The 20,399-nt window shown below is 45.3% G+C and overlaps 1 pseudogene across 1 annotated transcript in view; it reads right to left on the reverse strand.

The window, feature by feature from the left end:
• LOC146830586 (solute carrier family 12 member 6-like) overlaps positions 1–20,399 on the reverse strand; it is a 1,160,668-nt pseudogene that overhangs the window by 469,106 nt on the left and 671,163 nt on the right. The window contains exons 12-14 of the transcript XR_014961448.1: positions 3,365–3,539; positions 2,658–2,776; positions 1,750–1,847 (exon numbers count right to left, since the gene is read on the reverse strand). The product of XR_014961448.1 is annotated as a solute carrier family 12 member 6-like (transcript). The remainder of the gene's footprint in view (positions 1–1,749; positions 1,848–2,657; positions 2,777–3,364; positions 3,540–20,399) is intronic.

Below are 20,399 nucleotides of genomic sequence, written 5' to 3' on the forward strand. Positions count from 1 at the left end.
AACAATTTCTTAACTCGATGTGGGGTTGAAAAGTTGAGGGGGAGAAAAAAAAATACAATTGAAGGTCCACACAAAGATTGCCTCCACTCTTGTCAGGAACATCAGAGAGGGACAACAAAGAAATAGAATAGTTGTTGCCCAGATAGAAATGAAGTGATCCGCCGATGACTGTCCTCAGGAAAGGATACATTATCTGGTTCTGATAATCTACAATCCAATAGACGTAAAATGACCAAATTCACAGGAGTTCTTGGATACCCAAAAGCAACAGATAGAAATGGATTTATGGGAGATACTGGAACAAAGGAAGCGTACGAGTTCAAACTCCCTTTTCGGTAAAATGCTGTTGAAGAGCAGACGTATTCCTCAATATGCCAATCAATATCGACGCTGGCGGTCCGCTATATATATCAATGGGTGCGGCACAGGGCCGGCTTTAGGGCAGTGCGACTGGTGCCATCGCACTGGGCGCTGACCTCTGTGGGGGGCGCTGGGACCTCAGGGGGCGCTGTGTTTATCAATATCTTACGAAAGGAGAGATGAGGGGCACTTTTGCAGGTGGTAGGGATAGAATCCAAGGAGGCAGTCATGAGATGTGGGGGTTCCAAAAGTGATTGTCGCACTGGGCGCCACCAGCGCTAAAGCCGGCCCTGGTGCGGCATGAGGTAAGCTCAGGTCCGACGGAGGCCAAATCGTCACATGTCTCTTTCAAATCATGTGACCGGAATGAAATGGTTCTTTCTGTAAACTAGGTTGCAACAGCCTCACTGAAAAGTCTTTTCAGTGCCACCGTGGGACCGGAGCTTACCTCAAGCCGCCCCCATTGTTTTTTATAGTTGGGCCATACCAGATGCTGATACTCATCTTGATTAAATAGTAAAGAATTCAAAACAAGCCTGTGGCAGGTTACCGTTTACTACTGAAGCTCGACCCATTTGGAGATTTGCTCTCCTTCTACTGCGAGGTACTTCCGCTTTACGCAATCAGAGACAGGTTTTTCATCGGCTCCTCAATCAGGGGTTGGAAGTGAGATCGATTGGCACCTTGCCACTTTCAGAATGTCTCTATGGATAGATAAGTGGCAGGTTTGAGTCGAGTACATCTTTGTCTTCTTGTTGTTCCACTTAGACTGAACGGACGACCTGTCACAGGTCAACAGACAACTGTTTACTGCAGTCATGAGATGGCTGGAACCCTGTAGCTTTAGTTGGGGACATGGTTACCTTGCACACTGAAAATTCAATGGAAAAACTTGTCAACTGACCTGACTTCAAAGGAACAGCAAGGAAGGAACGGACGTCAGAGAGCAAGAGGGGCACCTATAAGTGTCTCTGCTCTGTTCATTTAAGGGTGGAACAAAGTTAATGCAGAATCACATGGCACCATCTGAGGAAGAACTGCTCTAAATATGTCCGGATCCAGAGTAGCGCCTTGGGATATTCCAAAGGTGAGCAGTAAAAGAAAAAAATACTTGCAGCAGCCTAAAACTTAAAAACAGCATCACATCATTTGTGTACTTCCACATATTCCTCAAAACACAAGCATGAGGAATTCTCACCTCTGCTTAGAGAAGAGCTGCATGACCTTGAAAAGAAATATTTAAGCAGTGAGGGTCCATTAAAGGAAATTAGATCATTGTTGACAGCTTGCTTAATTTTTTTTTGCAAACCAAAGGCAAGAGGCTGACCTTATTTTTGTCTGCCCACAATGCTAATGTGCTAAAATATTTGGCAAATCAACAACACTTACCAGTGGTAATAATGAAATCGGGGGCGCCAATTGGGAGAACGGAGCAAAGTCTGCAAAGCACATGCTAATTCACAAAGAGGTAACACATCAGAAAAAACCTGGGGACAATGAAAAAGAGAAATACAAAATGTATTAAAACGGCACTAAGATTCGCATTTGGCACTCTATCAATAATACCCGTCTAAGACCATTATCACGAAAACAACATTACTTTCAAGACAAAATAGAGTGGCACTGACTGCTGACAGACTTCAGAGGTTGCTAAACTTGTTGTAGCCATGCGGGCTTGATAGTAACAATAGAACAGGCAAAAGCCATAGACTTCCATTGATAGCTTAAGGTGATCTTTTCAAAGACCGACCTCATTTATTTGACTCATCTACCCACTTACTGCTACAAATATTCCTGCAGTCGATCCTTCCAGAGAACAGTCAAAGAATCCTTCACATGCTGTGATGCCTTTCTTGAGGACAAGAAATAACTCATCACAGAATGACAATATTATTGAAACAGAGGAACATGAATCTAAGAATGAACTGGTTTATAAATGATACAACACAAAAATGCCCCAGTTAATATATACCCTGTTTTTTTAAGTTTTAACACTCACAATACATGTTATATGACGCGCAAACAATATAAGGCATGCACGCTCTCCTTATGCAGATTCTCATTGGTGTATGTTCAATTATGCAAATCATGCATGCAATTTGAATAGAAGTTTGTCAAACTGTATCTAAAATGTTAAAACTCAAACAAATTTTATACAAAAAAAGAAAATGAACTGCTTTAGTCAACAAATTAATCTCTCAGGTTTAGAGTCCATCAAAGACTAAAGAAGAGAGTTATGAATACACTGTGGTTTCTATGAAGGGATATTTAAACCACAGCAATGCGAGAACACGTACATGGAGAGGATTGGTGCCACAAGGTCCAGCGAAGCAATGAGGATACCCAATTCTGCAATGGCAGCTGTCAGGAGGAGCGCCCATGTCGGTTCACCATTTGACTTTCCATGCCCAAAGACCTGTTGGGTTGAGAAATAAGTAGCTAATTTAGACAAAGTTCAGACATGGAAGACTGTGTGTACCTGGTTAGAGTGCTCTTCGAAAGAAATATGGCTTGGACCTCACACATGGAAGTGCTGACCAGGATTGGTCATACTAGCAAATGAGTGTCCCTAGTCAGAAGTGTGTGGTGGGCATTGTATTGCTCCAAAGCATGCAAAGGCAGTCAGTGAGTCATCCCCGGTGAGGTGAAGGTAAAAAGAGAGGATTGGATGATTTCGCCCTCACATATTGGATTATTCTTTCTGCTTTGTCAGATTGACTGAAATCATTAAGGACTGCATGAGATGAGGGTTTCTTTGGTTGGACTAAAGGCGAGTCAGTGTATCTGGCTTAAAAAAAGAGACCATGGCTTAAAAAACAGACCATGTGCTCCAAGTGTATCAGTCTAAATGCTGAAGGTAAAAAGGGCAAGAGTCACATACATCACTGAAAAACAATATGCTGATGGAAATATCGCACCAGCAGGAACAGGGGTGTTTGTTCATAGGGGGAGTGGCAGGTGGCATTGTGGCAGATGTTAAAATATGATAATGGAGAACTCTTACCCGCAGGAACGGAATTATATTGTCCTTGGCTATGGCTTGCAGAAGTCGTGGGGCACCAGTCAGGCTCTGAAGACCGGCTCCACAGGTGGAGAAGAAGGATCCAATCACAATCACCCAAGGAGATGGCCATGACAGTGTACCAACAACCAAGTTCCCGTTCACTGCATGGCCAAACCTGAGGAAAGGGAAAACGAGTTTGGTGTTTGCTGGACAGTTTAGAAATGTGTTCTCTAAAATAATACATCACAAACAAAAGAGCGTAATTGGTGGCCTTGTGCACAACGAATCTATAGAAAACCCATAAGGTAGGGTAGACCATCTCAGCCAATGCAAGCGTAAAATAAGCATCAAAAACCGACCTTCTACAAAGCAGTAAAAGGAGGAATACTTCAATGCTCCCTGGATTAAATAATCTGCAGGCTATCCTAAGCATGGCTTTAAAACAACTAAATTGCCTTAATAAACCTCAATCTGCATTTACTGTGGATTATTCATTACTTTCTACTACTTAATGTAGCCCATTTTGGATTCCAAAACAAATGACAGAAAAACAAAATACAAAGATTACAGAATCAGGGAGTTAGATTCTGCCTCAATAGTCACAAGTGTGACCACATAAAAACAGCATTGCAAACATTCAACATAATATTAGTTACCAGCACTTGAGCCATATGGATACCTTGAGTGGGGAGCTGGGGGGTATATAAGGATAACCACCATACAGAACAGACTCAATGATCTCCTACAACTACACTCAAAACCAGCCAATGCCTTCAAGATCAGTAGATCAAGGTCATCAACCATAAGATCATTAGGCACTGAAGCCACATAGATACACTATTAGGGAAACTATAATAAGGACTGGCATGCACAACAGACCACAGGGAACCAATTTTCATTATGTCATAAGCATAAATTCACTATTAGTATTATCCATACTTAAGGACTCAAGTAACGAAGTAGCTAACAAGGAAGAACTCAGAAGTCCGCTATGGCATCATACTTGCACTATGCTGAAGTGGTAATACTGAGTAGGAAGAAGTAGAATGGTGCAATTTAAAGTACCTGATCTGTAGAAAGCTTCTGAGAGTAAGCCTAGAGAATATATCTAGGTTTCTCCAAACGTCTAGAAGGATGAAGCCTAGACTTCAGGTGGGACTCGAACTCAAAATCCCTGGCTTAAAAGGCCAATGCCTTATCCATTGTGGCACTGACCCTCCAATCCTGCTCACTAGAAGCCTTTTTTGAAAATTATTTCACCGTAACCACTTCCAGCTAAGCTTTAGCTGTTGGACAAGTGCTCTCACAATTTCCTCGGAAGGAGCAGTTGTAGATAGGAATGAAAAATTTCCTAGCTAACGTAACAGAAAGTTTCAATTCTATTAAGGACTCGGAGGCGAGGATTATGCTACTCTTTCTTCACTTTATTGAATTGCAGCCACTTTAAAGTCAAAACTACTTTTCCCATGAACAATAGGGAAATAACATCAAAACAATAGAGTGCCCACAGATAGAGTGTCCCATCCATTGCACCAATCAGGAGTCCTCAGGTAGCTGATAGTCCTCTGTCCCTGACTATGCTTCCTCTTTCGTCGCTCGGTCAGCCAGTTAACCCGCATCAGGAGTCTTGTTTGCTTGAATCCCCTGGAAATTAAAAAAAGCGTGAGCGACAGTAATGGCTAAGGTTTAGCCTTGAGGAAAGAAACTTCAAAGTATGTATGCAAGTACAATACATTGGAATCGTATCAAAACACCAGTACCAAAACATCGTACTTACTCAAATACGAGGGAGGGAAGGTAGTCAACGAAGTTGTACCCTGGGTGGGATAATCCTCGCCTCTGAGTCCTTAATAGAATTGAAAGTTTCCGTTACGTTAGCTAGGAAAGTTTTCATTCTATGTCAGGACCGGAGGCGAGGATTATGCTCGTTTAAAGGTTGCTCACAACCAAATGAGCCATGTAAACCACCGGTTTGAAGTAAAACCGTTTAAAGGTAGAGTCTGAAGACCAATCCGCAGCATTCAGGATGTCTTCCAGACGAGCTCCCAGGGTAAAAGCTTTAGAGGCCATAGCACCTCTGGTAGAATGAGAACCAAACGCTCGTACATCAATGCCTGCTTCTTGCATTATCCAGCGCACCCAACGGGCAATCGTGGGGGAAGACACCGCCTTGTTGGGCTTTTATAGTGCTATGAGCAACTGGCGTTCCCCAGGAGGCCTGAATTCCTCTGTCATCTCCTCATAAGCTTTGAGACACGCAACAACACATAATTTCGGGGAGTCCGGAAAGGTGGGGTAGGACACAGAAGTCGTACCGCATTTAGTGCGCCTACGAATGGTGAACGTTACACCAGCGGGGGAGAACATTCTGCCGGACACATCCAGAGCTCTGTCGTCCGAAACCCGTCTGCAAGAGATCAGACACAGTAGCATGGCTAGCTTCGCTGACAGTTTCTTCCTGGAGAGGAATCTATTCGGTTGCCATGATTGGAATAGATTCAACACCCTGTTGACATCCCACAACTGAGAGTAACGAGGTTCCGGGTTCCGGGGGAAGCGAGAGACGTATACCCTGAAGGAGACGACAAACTAAAGGATGTTCTCCAACAGGTGAACCATCAACTAAAGCATGACCAGCAGAAATTGCGGACCTGAAGGTATTGATGGTTCTGTACGCGAGACCGTCCTCTGCTAGGAAAGCCAGAAAATTCAAGATGGCAGACACATCAGCTGCCACGGGATTGAAACTCCGTCGCATACACCAACGACACCACCTTCTCCAGGTGGACCGATAACGCTTGAGGGTGCTGTCTGCCCAGGCCCTGGACAAGATACTCTCAGCCGCTCCCGAAAGGCCTGGGACCGCCCATCTTCCCCTGTAATCCGCCATGCCATGAGAGCCAGGGAGCCCTGCTCTATCAACGGTGAACAACCTTTACAACGCAACTTTTACACCGCACTACCATTACAACGAAACTATTACAATGCGAAATCTGTTACAACGCATGCCATTACAACGCATGCCATTACAATGAAATGCACTAGATGGCGTGCTAACATTAGAAATAGTGTAGTTTTACTATCCAAACACCTTCCCTACTGCAACGTGGACTGGAGTTAGAATAGTAAATTATACATTTCTAATGTCAGCACTCCATCTAGTGTACGTCGTTGTAAAAGCATGAGTTGTAAAGGCTGGCGTTGTAACAGATCTTGCGGTGTAAAAAATGCGTTGTAACGGCATGCGGTGTAAAAGCATGCGTTGTAACGTCATACATCCCTATCAACGGGTGAGGACACCCGTCCGGACTGAGAAGAGCTGGAAAGAGGGGAGTGTAGGATTGGAGAATCCCAGGAAAATTCCAGAAGAACCAGAAACCATATTTGCGACCTCCAAATCGGCAAAATGAGCACAATGCTTGCTTCTTGGCGTCGAACCTGGGCGGAGACCAGAGTTATCATTGCAAACGGGGGAAAGGCATAGGCCATCTCGGACCGCCAATCCTGGAGAAACGAGTCTGTCTGCTCCGCCAGAGGTTCCGGCCTCCAACTGTAGAACCGGGGAAGCTGGTGATCTAGGCGAGAGGCAAAGAGGTCTACAGAGAAGGGACCCCAAAGACTCTGGAGATCCACGAATACCCCCGTGTGTAGTTTCCAGAGGCTCAGATCGTGGAAGTGGCACGAGTGAAAGTCTGCCACTTGGTTGTCCTGCCCGGGCAGGTACTCCGCCGTGACTGAGATCTGACGATCCAGGCAGTACTGCCAAAAGTTCGCAACCAGGTTCAAAAGAGCTCTGGAGTGAGTGCCTCCCAGATGATTGATATACCGGACAGCCGAGATATTGTCCATCTTGAGAAGGACGCACGAGTGAACTGAGTCCTTGGTCCAGTATTTGATCGCGAACGATCCAGCCAGAAGTTCCAGACAGTTGATGTGTAATTGTTGCTCCGACGGAGACCACACACCCCCCGTGGTGAAGTCGCCACACTTCGCGCCCCAGCCGGACCTGCTCGCGTCGGACTCGATAACGATGTCTGGCGCGGACCCGAAAATGGCCCGACCATTCCAGGCTTCCATGTTGGAAAGCCACCACTGAAGCTCTTCCCTGGCCTCCGGTGTCAGACCCACTTTGTGGGAGTATGATCGGCCCTTGCGGAGATGCGCCGCTTTGAGACGTTGAAGTGCTCTGTAGTGGAGCGGGCCTGGGAAGATAGCTTGGATGGATGCAGATAGTAAGCCCACCACCCGAGCTAATTGTCTGAGGGAAATCTGAGTCAGAGATAAAGCCCTCCGAATCTCGTGGCGAATTTTCGGCATCTTGCGAGCAGGAAGGCTGAGAGTAGATTCCATTGAGTCTATTAAGAAACCGAGAAATACTACTTTTTGGGAAGGAACCAGAGTGGACTTGGTTTCGTTCATCACGAACCTTAGGTTCTGAAGGAGATCCACCGCGGTTTGCAGGTGCCGAGAAAGGGTTCGAGGATCCTGCGCCATTAGCAGAATGTCATCTAAATAGACGATGAGTCTCATGCCCGACGCCCGAAGACGTTCTATCGCCGGCCGCAGAACCTTGGTGGAACACCAGGGAGCGGAGGACAGGCCGAATGGGAGAGAGGAGGACTCGTAAGTCTTGTTGCGCCAAAGGAACTGCAGGAATCGGCGGTGAGGGGGAAAGATGGGGATCACTAAGTAAGCGTATTTGAGGTCGAGGCGCGCCATCCAGTCGCCCGGACAGAGAATATCGCGAAGAAGATGGATCCCCTCCATCTTGAAGTGGCGATAAACTAGCCACTCGTTGATTTCGTGTAAATTGATGACCAGGCGCTGGCCCCCGTCCACTTTGTCTATGAGGAAGAGGTTGCTGAGGAAACCTCTGGGGTGCTGCAGGGTTTCTACTATCGCCCCTTTGTCTAGAAGAGAATGGACCTCCTGATTAGAAGCGACCTGCGCCGCTCTGTGGAAAGCGTGCAGTTGGCGTTCCCGAGGAACACCACTACACGTTGGACCCAGGAGGAGAGATGTTCGGGGGATATGAGAGAGTCCGAGGCCTTGGCCTCTTCGGCCATATCTAGGATTTTGGTAGCGGGCCCCAAGACAGCCAGTAGTTTGTCTTGACAGGCACGCCAGGACCTGTCGATGCCTTTCTTAGGGTCTTTGACAAATTTTTGTAAAAAGGTAGCCATTCTGGGGTCAATCTCAGGAGTGGCGGCTACCTTCCCTTCCAAGGAGAGACAGGGGCACTCTGCCCCAAGGCAACTACGAGCTGTTGGCTCGAGAGGGCGCCGGATCCTGCTGGCCACATACTGGGTGACCTTCTCGGAGGGGCCCAGTCAGAGGAGCGTGGATGCAAGACGTCGTCCGGGTCCAGCATGTCTGCAAACAAATTTGGCTCGCTAGAGGTTGGCGCTGACTTGGAAGGAAGCCAGGGACGGGACTGTTCAGGAGAGGCGTCCGCGTCCCCAGGGTCCCCGTCTGCCGAAGTAGAGGGGGTTGCGGGCGGGACAGAAATTGCAAGAAAGGCTTGTTTAAGGCGGCTGAAAGCATCAGAATCCACCCCCGCCTCCCTAGTACATTTGGCTGGTGGTTGGTGTATGTCCGAGGCCGGACGGCTGGGGAAAAGACCTTTGGACGAAGCCTGCGTGGCTCTGGCTAGCTTTTCGCAGGCCTGGTCAATTTTTCGGGACAGTCGCTCTTCAAGAGGGGTAATGGCCTGCTCTACCGCCTTATGTATAGAGTCATCGACCGCATCATAAAAGTCATCATCCCATGGAAGAGCCGCAAGTGGGTCCTCTTCCCATTGATCGTCTTGATAGACATCTTCTTGATAGTTCTCCATGGAGAGGTAAGTAGAATAACAAGTAAGTGATGACTAGGGCTGTAGAAACTAGGAGTGAAACCTCTAATAAAGGGGGGCTGGGTGTCAGCCGGTAATATGGGCGTGCAGTGCTCGCAATTTAAGGCCCAAAGCCTGGGACCCAAACAGCCCTGGTGCAAATATATATATAATTGGGCAGTCTGCCAGCCAATGGATCCCTGCAGATTGAATCTGCACTACAGACTCTAAACAGAGTGTTGTTGGCCTATAGAATACGGACCCCCAGGCAGTGAAACGCTGCCAAAGACTGCTTAACAGCAGTTACAGACCTGTGAAAACGGGCGTTCAAGGGGGCGTGTGAAGGAAATTATAAAAAAAATAAATGCCTAAGGGCATATAGCACAGACTCTTGTCAGGGGTGTAGGGCAGATGCGACAAGGCTCACGCGGCGATGCAGCCTGGGATCCGACGCGCTCAGGAATGTGTGGAATCTCAGGCGCGCGCCGCATCAGAGACGCTCTCAGGCGCCCTCTGAGGTACGGCCGCTAGGGAGCAGGGAGACTCCCACGGCCGGAGCGAGGCGCCGAGTAGCGGCGACTCGCAGCTGAATTATCCCTGAGAAAAAACTCATTTATCAGGCAAAGCGGGCGCCGCGCGTTCAAAATGAAAAATATGGCGCGCGCGCCCCCGAGAGCCTCCTTGCAGATAACGCGTAACAACACAAAGAAACGTCGCAGGCTGTCAAGCCGTGTAACAAACAAAGTCTGCGATCGAACAGTGCAGATAATACTAATCTTGGTGAAAAACAATATTAAGCAATACCATAAATTACATCACAAAGCACTACAAGGAAAAGGAGACTTATCTTGGCTGCAAGAAAGAAAGAGGAAGCATAGTCAGGGACAGAGGACTATCAGCTACCTGAGGACTCCTGATTGGTGCAATGGATGGGACACTATCTGTTGGCACTCTATTGTTTTGATGTTATTTCCCTATTGTTCATGGGAAAAGTAGTTTTGACTTTAAAGTGGCTGCTATTCAATAAAGTGAAGAAAGAATAGCATAATCCTCGCCTCCGGTCCTGACATAGAATTAATGGTGGAACAATGACTGCGAGGCATTTGGTGCCTGTTGATGCAAAGGAGATCTAAATCATCATGACTCCACCGCCATGCTTGATGGTTGGTTTGGGGTTCTTGTGGTGGTATGCAGTGTTCGATTTTCACCCAATATGTTCCTATGTGTTACAGCCAAACAACTCAACTTTGGCATCATCTGTCCACAACACACTGTAGTTCATTCAGGTGTTTCTGCAAACACAAGCCCTGCAGCAATTTATTTTTTCAAGAGAAGGTGTCTTCTCCTGACTATCCTTCTACAAATGTCACACTTATTCAGCCTTTTCCTATAGGTAGAATCACAAACTCTATGAAATATGATTTCTAAATCCCTGAACCAGGCTTTGGGTTTCTGTACAATCTCTATGAGATTCATTCAGGCTGAACTTGGGATGATTCTCCTCACGCAATGCTCAGCTGACAACATTATTAAAATATATAGTTCTAAATATTCTTTTTCACTAAGGAATGATGGATTTCATATTGTTTGGGAATGGCCAGACTGATGAGTAGGAATGATTCTTTCTTCAAAGCAGCCTTAGATATCTGTTGACCTAAGCATGACGCGTTACCAGAAATCAGAATACTTGAGACCAAACTGAAAAGCTTATTTTACATGCCAGAGACAGTTCTTCCTGATCATCACAATCTTGCAATCTTGGTTAGAAGCATCTAATTCCAATTACCTTATTTACTGGTATGGAAGCAGCAAGGATATGCTTAGATTTTCACACAAGGCTTCCAAACGTTGGCTGATATCTGGGTGTGATATTAGTCACAAGAGGTTACATTTATTGATTGTGAAGACTTGATGAACCCAGGTTATTTATATATAATATTTTATATATATATTAGAGAGAGAGAGAGCAAGAGAGATAGAAAGAATCTTAAGAGGGTGTACTTTATTGATTCATCATGGACTGATAGTAAGAATGTATTATAAATTACAGCATTTGAGGTTGGCTAGATTGACTTCTGCATTCTGGGCTGAATTTGAATTTTTTCCTCTTAAGGGAACATATAGTGTCACACAGAATGTCTGAAACATTCCAATTATATACAACTGTAGTTATCGATAAGAATGAACATTTCCTTAATTATTGTCCGTAAGGGAAGCAGTGCAATAAAAAAAACCTGGATGGTTCCCGAGCGTCATCTGTCAAACGCTAGACTGGGTTGTTCAAGCAGGAGTGTTTGTGAAAGTAATGCCCATCTACCAAGTTACTGCTTTGAAGATATCCAGTAATAGCACTCGCACAAAGTCTGCAACTCTAGCTGTCCTGCCTTTGTTGGAATTCTAAGAGCATTTAAGAGATAAACATCCTTATCGCCATTGCTATGGCAGAAGGCTATTCACGCTACAACCTCCTTATCAATTCTATTATTTTAAAATTGTTTGCTCTTTGCGAAAATGGCCAAAGAAGACAAACAGTCCAGGAAATGCTCTAAAAACATTTGCTCTATCTATGGAGAACTTAAGGCATCTTTTCATTTCCACGTAATAGAGAGCCTGATTTGCTTAAAATGATGGCTCTGCAAAGAGAGTGGAAAGAACTACATAGTGACTGAGGTGAAAATCTTTAAGGTCAAATGTAATACATATTTGCTTATTTCTTGGCATTGCCTAGAACTTAATCATTGCGGGACCTCAGGGACCCCCAATGAATCATCTTGGAATCTAGGGACCCCCATTGAGAAATTAATGGAAGCCTGTGACCTCAGGCTAAGCGTTTAAGCATTTTTTAGATTTTTAACCACAAAACATTACAGAAACAAGCAATCATCACAAAAAATATAGAAATTATGACAAATGTTATTTAATTCACAAGACTATGAAGGTCGGAGCTTTTTTAAATTCAATTGAGGCCACTTATCATACATACTATGTTCTGTTTGAATGTTTGATGAACTATTTTTTAGCTTCCAATTTTAAATTCCTAGGCATTTACAGAATGTTTTAAAATAAAATTTTCAATTGCACATTTTACTTCTCTAATTGTGTACCATTTATTAATCTGTTAATATTATTTAATTTTCTAAGACGTTTTGGGCCCTCTGAGTAGGCTTCACGAATGGCCAAAGATGCCCAGACCACAGGTTAAGACCAATTGACCTAGGGTTCTTCGGTACAGAAAAGATGCTTATTGTGTTAGGATGAACCATACTGAAATTCCATTTACATGGCGCTTACACAACCAGTGAAAATGTGCAAAAGAGGTCTTCATAAACTTTTAGCATGCACTGAAATACCAGCAAGTTGGAGTCTGGCTCTATTCTTTTTTCTTAAAATACCAGCAACATGCACCCTGATCAACTAGTACTGGAGGTCAAAGTGTGTAAAGATAGACGTTATGCCACAGCTGGAGAGCTTGGACAGAACTGGATGCAGACCCTTACTTTCTAACTGGTGACAGACCCCTTTCACTTTACTGTTATAGCTTTCTTGACGATTGTGCTCTAAGTGCCTGGTGGATGTTCCTACAATCCTTAGTGATATGGAGCGTTTCAAACTCCAACTCCTACTGAGGCAAGCAGCTAGCTGTAATGAGAATTGTTTGATTGTTGCAAACAGACCAAGAAGAATTCTACACTTGCTGAAGACATAATTTACCCGTCAACCATTTAGCTTTTGTACCTGATGAGGGTTTCTGCCAGGTTGTTGGTGAGGCCTTGAAAGTGCTCATTCAAAACGGAAACCTTGTTCTAAACTCCCCAGTGCCATAACCTCTATGCTTCGGTGGAAAGTATACTTCAGTTTATGCCCCCTTGTTTTATCTCTAAAAGAGGAAGGTCATGTTATTCATCTGGATCCTTAATGAAGGACAATCAATTTAGGGCCAAAAGGTTTTCACAGCTGTGTCAATAACTCCGCTCTGACACATTTATCTATTAAAGTATGTGCAGGTGCCTTCCTTTGTGGACAGAATACTTAAGTGGGAAACTCTTAAGGTAAACTGAGGTTGCTCAAAAGAGAAGCTGATGGAAAGATTGAAAGCATGATGCTATGAGACTAACCTAATTTAGGCTCCCGTAACCTTTACTATGTCTTGCAAATAGTCTTCCATCTGTTGCTACTAGCTAACCAGATGTTCTTGGTTTGGCCTCCTGGTTACTCAAAAGTAACTAGTGGAGTGCTTAAGGATATGGCCCAGGGTATGAAATTGTACTTCCATAGTTTGCGGGATGAATGGCTTTTGATCTGGGCTGCAAGTCTCCAGCTATTTTGTTGTCTTAAGAAGGGAGCACTTCAGTCTAAACCGTAGTGTTAAGCTTGTTTAGCTTTCAATGCAGAAGAGCGAGGATTGCAGTTGTTGATCTCTGCTTATCCCACCAACAATTAATTTTGCAGGTACTCATTCAAATAGTGCAATATTTAAAAGTTCAAGGTGTCCAACGTGACAAAAAACTGAAGAAATATCAGTTGTTTGGGATGAGTGTGCATAGGAAAGTAGATATCTTGGAAGAGGGTGAACAATAGCAACTCTATGAACCAAGAGGGATGTTGTCCTAGAGCCTGAGTCATCACGGCTTTCTTCCAAAAAGTCTTCATGTACTAGCGTCTCTTTATATGCAAGATTTCACTTTGAAGCCATTGATAAAATAGTTATTTTCCCTACTGTGCACTAAAGGAAAATGTAATAGAAATCCACTATTCAATGAAAGCCATTTTCAAATATTTGGGTGAACCAGCAGATCTGCAATGGGTGGTCCAACGTCCCCATTCTTCATCTCCCGGAGCACTGTAATTCCCCTGCCAATTGCTATCATTATCGTACAACATATCCTTACATGATTCTTCTTGACCTGTATAAATAGGAAAATAAGGTAGGGAAGCCCCTTGGTATTCAACATGAGCTGGAGGTTCTTGAACAGTTTTGGTGGTACACAATTGGACACAGAATATTTTGCTGATTAAATGCAGAGGATAAGAGGATGGGCCACTGACTCCAGGGATCTCCTATACAAGAGGTCCATCGTTGTTAGAATTGATGACAAGACGTTTGCTGGACATCTAACTGCGGGGGAGCCAATTGTCACAGCAGTGATGAAAGGGGGGTTTTAATTGGACACTACCGTCTTGTACTTCATAATAATTCTAATCTTAGCTAGGGACAAAATGGATTTCAAGCTAGCCAGGACGTGACAATAAGCACGTTTTTACCACCATTAAGTCATTAACAAGACTGAGGACCTAACAAGGGGCAATGGCATTATTTTCACAAAATAGACCTTTATTTAAATTCTAAAATGTCCTTTTATCTTGAATAGTTGGTACAACAGCATGCATATAATTTTGCATCTTTTTAGAAGCAGAAGTAGGAAAAACACTCCTAATAAACTTTTCTCTCTGAAAGAAAACAGACTTTTCCTACTCTTTGTGGTTTCTGCTGAAACGTACTTGAACATTTCACAACAATTAGGCACATGCTGGGATACAAACGATAAATGCCTTCTGAATATGGATTGCCAAAACATATCCCAAGAATAATATTTATGCTAAACCGTTAATTTATTTATTTAGCAGGAGGATCAGACATGGTTATAATGTAGATCTGAATTAAATGGTGTTAACTGGAGTTTTCCCAGAGCCGGCTACCCAGAGAACCATCCTAAGTGAGTCACAAACAATACAAGGAAAAATAAATTAAAGTGCAATCCTATCATCTGGAACAGATACAGTAGGCAACATGCAGAAATGGATTACATCTACAAAAACTAGTAAAAGAAGTGTAAACTGCTGAGAAGAGCAGAGGTGTCAGAGGATTTCCCTTCACATTACAGGCGGTAAAAAATTGTTGCATGGACAATTTGTGCATGGATATCTCAAGAAGTAGAACTTAAAACCTGTCGGAGCATGGCCAAGATGGACGACCGGAGCGGACGCGCACTGAGTAGCTCAGCTGAGGTCCACTCAACATCCTGGAATAAGCGCCACTACACGGGGGCCCAAAGGTCGGAAGACTGCCCTTCATCATTGGGGGGAGCTCCTTGGACCCGCAGGGGGCAGTTCCGCGACGAGCAGTGGCACTTCTGCTGCGTCCGACATGGGTGGTGGCAGTGCGCCATGACCTCTGACACCAACTGGGAGGCGCATCGCACCCAGTGGGGAGATCTTGGCGGGGGGAGCCGACATGGCCGTGCACGGCCAGAGCTGTGCGGGACATTGGCGGGAATGCAGCTGAGATGTGGCCCACCCGGAGACAGCGACGACCCAGAGGTGCTATGCATATCATGTAAACCTCGGCTACCGCGGTGGGCCGATTGCGATGGAGAATCTACGGTGGCAGGCCTGAGTGCGGACCCTTAGGTGCCGGATGCTCCTGATCCGGGGACAACTGTGCTGCCTGCCGGCACCTGGCACCCTCGCCCCCCCCCTCTCAACTGAAATAGTGTGACCTCCCTGGGGGGAAGGCACAGATGGTCAGCTGCGCCTCCTGCTGTCAGGTGCCCCAGACCTGGGCGAGGAGGCCAACCCCAATGACCAGACTCCACGTCAGGAACAACAAGATGCAACACAAGAGATTGGCCCACAGTGGAAAATAATTCTCGGTAACTGAGCAAGACTGGCTCCAAAGAAGTACTGGGGAGCTCTACTGCTCCATCAACATGTCTGCATCATGAGAAAGCAGCACACTGAGGCCTTAAAGGCCCAAAATTACATGAGAGCACTTGGATTTACACTCGCCATGGTAGTGCCACAAGAACTCCATCTCTCTGTATACAAAGCTAAGGGGGAATAGGAGGGAAAACTCCACTCTAGCCCTCCACTACTACTGCCCCATCAGAGGGGAGCATGGGCTGCGGTCCAAGAGATACCATCCCTCACCTTCAATAAGCCCCAGACTTCAGGCTCAGCGACACAGAGCCCCATGGCAGGCTAGCGGTTATCAGGTGGGGGCGGGGGGGACCTACAGTGACGTGTAATCTAAGCAACTATTCCCCCACGTCCCACGCACACAGGAGGGGTTAAGAACTGTCCCCCTGCCTGGGACGGAAGCATCAGCCCATGGAACTGACCGGGCCCTGCGGGGATTCAAATAGGAGGTGCCCCCTCTCTGCATTCCACAAGGCCACAACCCAACGTTGAGAACATAAACACTACCTCCCTCAAGATGGGCAAAAATAAACTGGATAGGCCCAAGCACAAACAGGGGGCGCCCCCGACCCTGCGGACTGATCACAGAGACAAATGCCAAAAGCACTACTTGATCATTCACATTCCTTTGATGAACTCAAGGCAGAAGTCCTAGATATCAAATCCATTCTAGGACCCAAGATTTACTCACTATGCAACGAGATGGGTCTCATGCGAGAAGATCATAAGCAACTTAAACATAGGGTCGAGAATTCTGAGTCAACGCTGAAGCCCACGGTAAAGGAAACGGATAAACAGCTTAAGACTCTACAAAAGGAGGTGGAATACATTCGGGACCAGGTGGAGGACCAAAAAGGAAGATCCCGCAGGAACAATGTCCATATAGTGGACCTCCCAGAGTGTGGTGAGGGCCAAAGCTTGATTTGTTGACATGGTCCTACAGGGCAAACAATCAAAATTCTTCTCTGTGGAGAGGGCCCACAGAGTGCTGGGTGGCCCACCTCGACCAGGATCCCTGCCGAGGCCTGAGATGGCATGCCTCTTCAACTACAGATCATATACTGCATGTTATGAGAGCATGCAGCCCTTGGTTGATCGAAAACGCCCTGATGCACATAAACCCGGAATACACACTAGCGGTACAACGTCGCAGGTCCTTCTTCCTCGAACTGAATAAAACCCAGAGGGAAAACTACGTGACTTATGCCCTCCAATTTTCAGCCACTCTTAAGATACAGCATGAAGACAAAACCAACTTCTGGATTAAACCGAACGGCCTAGCCCCCATCAAGATAGTAACGACCAAAGGTCGGCAGCGGTGGCAAACACAGAGAGGCCGCGGACAATGGAGCAGACGTCAACAGGAACCTACCAAGGACCAAGCTGCGAGGGAGAGGGCTCAGGCGGAGAGGAATGCCGAAAGGTATGTGGAGTCTTACCCCCATCAACATCCAGGTCAGAGGATGAACCTGGCGGAGGACACCCCATCACTGACGGACTCACAGCAAACAGCAGTGATGGGCAGAGGACCTACCGTCACCCTGCAGATGTCCGACAAGCGGATGTGATGCACCCCACACAGGTTTGGTACATAATCCCACAACGAGTGAGTACCGGCGAGGGTTGCCACAGCACCCCCGCCTGAACATTACTATATAAGACACTTTAGGGTTTTGAACAATAATCCACACAAGCGGGCACCCCCAGCTCACCATACATCCCTCACTCCCCACTCACATTGTGTGACTGACACAGAAGCCACATCAATACTTTTATCTTTTTGTCTCCTTTCTTTCTCTCTTTAATCGTAAGTACAATTGTATTGCAGTTAAGTGCTGATGGCCGGCTGCCCGCTGGCACATAGGCCTGGGAATGGGAGTTGGGGACTGTTATTGTTTATGTAGCGCTGTCTGTGCTACAAAATAGTAGTCACTACTCAGGACAAACAACTGCCCGCACAGCACGCGGGATACATACACACACGTGCAGGAAGGGGACCCGCTACTGACCCAACGGGACTCAGACCGTCTCTTTATATCAAGTCTACGCACATGGGCACCCAGGAAACCCAAATACTGCTACTGACCTAGAATGTTCGCGGTTTAGCGGGACATGCAAATGACACCGGGTCTACCAATACTTACGGAGGCGTAGGATTACTGTTGCGCTTCTTCAAGAAAACCATGCGTCCACTCAGACACTCACTTCAACTCCGGATATCCAAGAGGGGCTTTGATATGGGTGGGACCCGGTACCCCAATGGAGGTGCTCCACACCCACATTGACCCGCATGGGCCCTACGCGATATTAACGGGGTTACTAGATGGCCAGCCGATACCATTGTTCTCACTCTATGCTCCCAACTCCGGCCAATCCCTATTCCTGTTATCGCGGATACCAGCACAACTTCAGGATCTCTTAACACCAGTTTACTGGGGCTGGGACTTTAATTGCACTCCAGACTTAGAAATGGACCGCTCACACCTTCCGCTCCCAGGTACTCAATCCATCACTTTGTCACAACACTCAGAGACATGGGACACCACTCTTCACTTGCAGGATGCATGGCACGGCATATCTCCTACTCAGAGGGAGTTCTCCTACTACTCAGGACTCTCCAACTTACACACAAGAATAGACCTAATATACTGTTCCCACGAGGCCCTCCCCAGGGTGTCTCATGCAGAATACCTTGGCCGTACACTATCGAAACACAGCCCTCTACAACTACAGCTAACATGGCGGAAAACCAAATCTAGAATCTTGAATTTGCGCTTGCCCCCAGAGGCACATAGGGCCAGATGTAGGTGGCCAGATACCGAGCGGTAACGCAGCAATTCGCAGAATTTCTGCGTTACCGACCGGTATTTCGCTGAGAGCAATGTAGGTGAGTGTAAACCTACTTGCAAAATAAGGAATCGCAAAATTGTGATTCCTTATTTTGCTCTTGCATTTAAGGAATCGGAAATTGCGATTCCTTAAATGCAATGGAAGTGGCACAAAAAAAAGTGCACTTCAGCCTTAAGGAATCGCTAATTACCACCAACTTCAAGTTGGTGGTAATTAGCGATTTCCTTTAAAAAAGCACTTTTTTACTTTTTTAAAAGTACCATGTGGCCCACATCCATGCCCTTAGGGCATGTATGTGCGCCACATGTGCACACATTCACTTTTAACGAGTGCAACAGGGTGTCCTTTTGACACCCTGGCACCCTTGAAATAGCTCCCGCTATTTGCGATTCTTTAATACCGAATCGCAAATAGTGAATATCTTCCCTTTCATTCCTATGGGCCTCTTAGCCCATAGGAATGAATGGGTAGGTATTCCTTATTAACGAATCTCAATTTGCGATTCGTTATTAAGGAATATTAAGGAATCGCTAATATTTTAGCGATTCCCACCTACATTCAATTTAGCGAGTCCTTAATAGCAAATCGGTAAAATTCGCTATTAAAGACTCGCTAAATTTAATTTACCTACATCTGGCCCTTAATGATGCCCCATTATGCACCTCTCTATCACAATCCATTTCATCATATTTTCAAGACAACGAGGGTACCGCAACCAATGCTGGGCTGGAAGAGATGCTTTTAAAGAGGTCTTACGTGGATACATGATAAAAGCAATGCACCATTTACCTTTTACCATTCCCCTTTCCCCCAGACAGAACGAGGTTGGGGGAAAGCATAATAGCCTATTTAAAATAAGCTCTTGGAACATGGCAGGAATTAGCAAAAAGCTGGATAACGTACATTGGTAAAATCTCTGGCAGGCAAATGATATTATCTGCTTTCAGGAAACATGGTCCATGGAACAAGTTTTAATCATTGGCTACTGTTCTTTTCAAACAATGGTCTTGCCATCAACTACCGGGAGGGCGAAGGGGGGCCTCCTAACTCTAATACCAAATACATCGTCATTAAAAATAAGGAAGTTTGATGAAAGGAGCCCTTTCTTTCACTTCCTTGTTTTTGAGTTTCCGAAAATGGGCATTTGGATTCTGATAAAGTATTATTATAATAACTTCGACCCAAAAATGCACATGGTTGTAGATGAGGTCAACACCTAAATTGAGGAGATGTTTAAATACAACAAGCGAGATGAGGTATTTACTATAATTTGGATGAAGACTTTAATATCAACCCATGTAAACATAATCAAGACAAACCATAATCATTGTATTTGTATTGGTGTATGTTGTTTTGTGGATATTATGTATTTCATGATTTGTATTGTGTTGATTTTTGTGCTATTGGTGGTATTGTATTATTTGTTTATATTTTCAATAAAAACCTCTAAAAAAAAATAATCAAGACAAACCATGCGGTTTGGTTGACTTGATGGGTAATCCTGTCTCCCATTTTGCCCATAGCACCTAATTGGACCCTGTTTTCTAGAAACCTGGCCATCATGAACATTGGGGGTAATTCAGAGGGTTACCCCATGAAAACTTTTACCTGAGAGGCCTGAGTCAACAATAATTTTTTCATTAGTTTCTTCTACGA

The sequence above is a fragment of the Triturus cristatus genome, chromosome 5_1 (genome assembly GCF_964204655.1).
Source record: "Triturus cristatus chromosome 5_1, aTriCri1.1, whole genome shotgun sequence".
NCBI lineage: Eukaryota > Metazoa > Chordata > Amphibia > Caudata > Salamandridae > Triturus > Triturus cristatus.